Source organism: Oncorhynchus nerka, linkage group LG23, assembly GCF_034236695.1.
Source record: "Oncorhynchus nerka isolate Pitt River linkage group LG23, Oner_Uvic_2.0, whole genome shotgun sequence".
Classification (NCBI taxonomy): Eukaryota; Metazoa; Chordata; class Actinopteri; order Salmoniformes; family Salmonidae; genus Oncorhynchus; species Oncorhynchus nerka.
In genome coordinates, this window is record NC_088418.1 from 10,291,197 (window position 1) to 10,295,020 (window position 3,824).

General features: G+C 40.2%; 1 protein-coding gene across 2 annotated transcripts in view; it reads left to right on the forward strand.

Moving 5' to 3' along the window:
* Positions 1 to 736, forward strand: part of LOC115106148 (serine/threonine-protein kinase SBK1-like) — a 28,939-nt gene extending 28,203 nt beyond the window's left edge. The window contains exons 5-6 of one of the 2 annotated variants that reach the window (XR_010460652.1): positions 1 to 546; positions 670 to 736. The exon at positions 1 to 546 is cut by the window's left edge and continues 897 nt beyond it. The gene's annotated coding sequence lies outside the window, so the exon portion shown is untranslated. The other variant, XM_029628703.2, reaches the window with a different exon arrangement.
* The last annotated feature ends 3,088 nt before the right edge of the window (positions 737 to 3,824 follow it).

A 3,824-nucleotide genomic window follows, 5' to 3' on the forward strand; every position in this document is an offset into this window, starting at 1 on the left:
TACTGTTCCATTCACTCCATTCCAGACATTATTATGAGCATTTTGCAAAGGGAAAAGGGAGCAACTCAAGACATTACTGATGATTCCCGTTGGGGTCTAAAATGATCCAGTCAGAGATCTGTCATTTGACAGACACAACTAATCTTTATAGAGACTGCAAAGACTCAATGAACTACATACTGAACGATCAGCCAACCAACCAACCAACCGACAGATGGACAGACCAACCAACCATGGAGAGGTTGAAAAACACATTGGTGATATGAAATGCTGGTATTCAGATTGAAGATATAATATATTTCCCCCTAAAAAAAGACTACAGAAGTGATGTGCGGGAACCATTTATGACAAAAAGAGATGGAGAAAAGAGAGGGATGTTCTTTTGGTTGAAGCTGATAGAATTGCCGCCTCAATGAAAGAATATCATCAAAATTAAACAGCAGTTTTATGTTTACTGTAATGCAATGTGAACTCTGGTACAAAGTGTGTGTGTGTGTGTACAGTACGTGTGTAGGTGTGTGTGTGTGTGTAACAGTACGTGTGTAGGTGTGTGTGTACAGTACGTGTGTACAGTACGTGTGTAGGTGTGTGTGTGTGTACAGTACGTGTGTAGGTGTGTGTGTGTGTACAGTACGTGTGTAGGTGTGTGTGTGTACAGTACGTGTGTAGGTGTGTGTGTACAGTACGTGTGTAACAGTACGTGTGTAGGTGTGTGTGTGTGTAACAGTACGTGTGTGGTGTGTGTGTGTGTGTGTACGTGTGTAACAGTACGTGTGTAGGTGTGTGTGTGTGTAACAGTGTGTGTGTAGGTGTGTGTGTACAGTACGTGTGTAGGTGTGTGTGTGTACAGTACGTGTGTAGGTGTGTGTGTGTGTGTGTGTGTGTGTGTGTACAGTACGTGTGTAGGTGTGTGTGTGTACAGTAGGTGTGTGTGTGTGTAAGCACGTGTGTAGGTGTGTGTGTGTACAGTACGTGTGTAGGTGTGTGTGTGTACAGTACGTGTGTAGGTGTGTGTGTGTGTGTGTGTGTACAGTAGGTGTGTGTGTGTGTGTGTGTGTGTACAGTACGTGTGTAGGTGTGTGTGTGTACAGTAGGTGTGTGTGTGTGTGTAAGCGTGTGTAGGTATATCACCGTTTCATGTATGGATCAGAAATATGATTAGGTGGATTTTTATTTGCCTTTGGAGTTACTTTATTTCTTTAAATGCTAAAAATCCAGATGACATTTTTTCTATCTATTTTGAAAATGAGCTTTTAGGTGTTTTCTGTTTGACTAAATTCAGTAAAAGTTTCTGAACGCTCTAGTGCAGCTGTGTCAAACTCATTCCACGGAAGGCCGAGTGTCTGCAGGTTTTTGTTTTTTCCTTTCAATGAAGTCCTAGACAACCAGGTGAGGAGAGTTCCTCACTAATTAGAGACTTTAATTCATCAATCAAGTACGAGGGAGGAGGGGAAAACCACGCAGACACTCGGCCATCCGTGGAATGAGTTTGACACGTGCTCTAGTGCCAAATTTCTACTTGGTCCCCTGCAACACTTTTTGAACAGGAAAATGAATACTGCTGCAACAGCTGAATCTGGTAAAATCACTGAGTTTGAAGGAGGTATGCTCTCTACAGTTTATAATTTAGATTTAGTCCGATGATGTGCTACACATTAATATCGGATCATTCAAAGCCACTAGATTGAGAAGAGTAAGACATTCATTTAGATCCATTTTCACAGAGAACTATATTCTGCCGTTGACAGCAAGCCAAGATGTTCCAGAGCCTCCTGTCTGGAAACAGACAGATAATGATGTCCAACACTTTATCACTGACCCCTTAACACAGGGTTTCAGATAGCTGTTAATGATGTCCAACACTTTATCACTGACCCCTTAACACAGGGTTTCAGATAGCTGTTAATGATGTCCAACACTTTATCACTGACCCCTTAACACAGGGTTTCAGATAGCTGTTAATGATGCACAACACTTTATCACTGACCCCTTAACACAGGGTTTCAGATAGCTGTTAATGATGCCCAACACTTTATCACTGACCCCTTAACACAGGGTTTCAGATAGCTGTTAATGATGTCCAACACTTTATCACTGACCCCTTAACACGGGGTTTCAGATAGCTGTTAATGATGTCCAACACTTTATCACTGACCCCTTAACACAGGGTTTCAGATAGCTGTTAATGATGTCCAACACTTTATCACTGACCCCTTAACACAGGGTTTCAGATAGCTGTTAATGATGTCCAACACTTTATCACTGACCCCTTAACACGGGGTTTCAGATAGCTGTTAATGATGTCCAACACTTTATCACTGACCCCTTAACACGGGGTTTCAGATAGCTGTTAATGATGCCCAACACTTTATCACTGACCCTTAACTCCAGGATCGGGTTTGGATAACCCTGTTAATGATGTCAACACTTTATCACTGACCCCTCAACACGGGGTTTCAGATAGCAAATGATGTCCAACACTTTATCACTGACCCCTTAACACGGGGTTTGATAGCTGTTAATGATGTCCAACACTTTATCACTGACCCCTTAACACGGGTTTTAGCTGTTAATGATGTCCAACACTTTATCACTGACCCACTTAACACAGGGTTTCAGATAGCTGTTAATGATGTCCAACACTTTATCACTGACCCCTTAACACAGGGTTTCAGATAGCTGTTAATGATGTCCAACACTTTATCACTGACCCCTTAACACAGGGTTTCAGATAGCTGTTAATGATGTCCAACACTTTATCACTGACCCCTTAACACAGGGTTTCAGATAGCTGTTAATGATGTCCCCCGGGTGTATATTTTGGCTTTTGCCCTAGCACTCCAGGATCGGGTTTGGAAAACCCTGCCTTAACAGACACGTATCTACTTCATGGCAGAAACAAATATTTTTTACATATTTTATTCCATTTATTTGATCGTTGTTTTGTTTTACATTTCTAAATGTTGACGAATGTTTGGAGTTTTGATTATTATTTCACATTTTAAATTCAAGCAGAAAAATACATTGACGATTTACATGTTTTAATTTTTAATTTAAATTGCATGACAAGTAACTAAAACATATCTTCACGGAAAATTTGAACAAAAAGTTACGTCAAAGATTGTTGTGATGTGGAATTTTGCTGTACCGCAATTTCTTGCGCTATATCCCGAAGTCAATATCGTTGTGACCTCTCGAGATGTCTTAGGGCTAGAAACCAGACTCAACTATAATAACGGCTAGTTTTGGTTCAATGTGTTGTTTGTAGGCTGTCGATGCTCTGTTTCCATCTCACCGATCAGATTTAGGATCCAGAGCTACTGATCTACAGTATGTAATGCACCTGCATCGACAGTATGTAATGCATTACATACTGTCGATGCATTACATACTGTAGATGCATTACATACTGTAGATTACAGATGCATTACATACTGTAGATGCATTACATACTGTCGATGCATTACATACTGTAGATGCATTACATACTGTAGATTACAGATGCATTACATACTGTCGATGCATTACATACTGTAGATGCATTACATACTGTAGATGCATTACATACTGTAGATTACAGATGCATTACATACTGTCGATGCATTACATACTGTCGATGCATTACATACTGTAGATTAGATGCATTACATACTGTAGATGCATTACATACTGTAGATTACAGATGCATTACATACTGTCGATGCATTACATACTGTAGATGCATTACATACTGTAGATGCATTACATACTGTAGATTACAGATGCATTACATACTGTAGATTACAGACGCATTACATACTGTAGATGCATTACATACTGTAGAC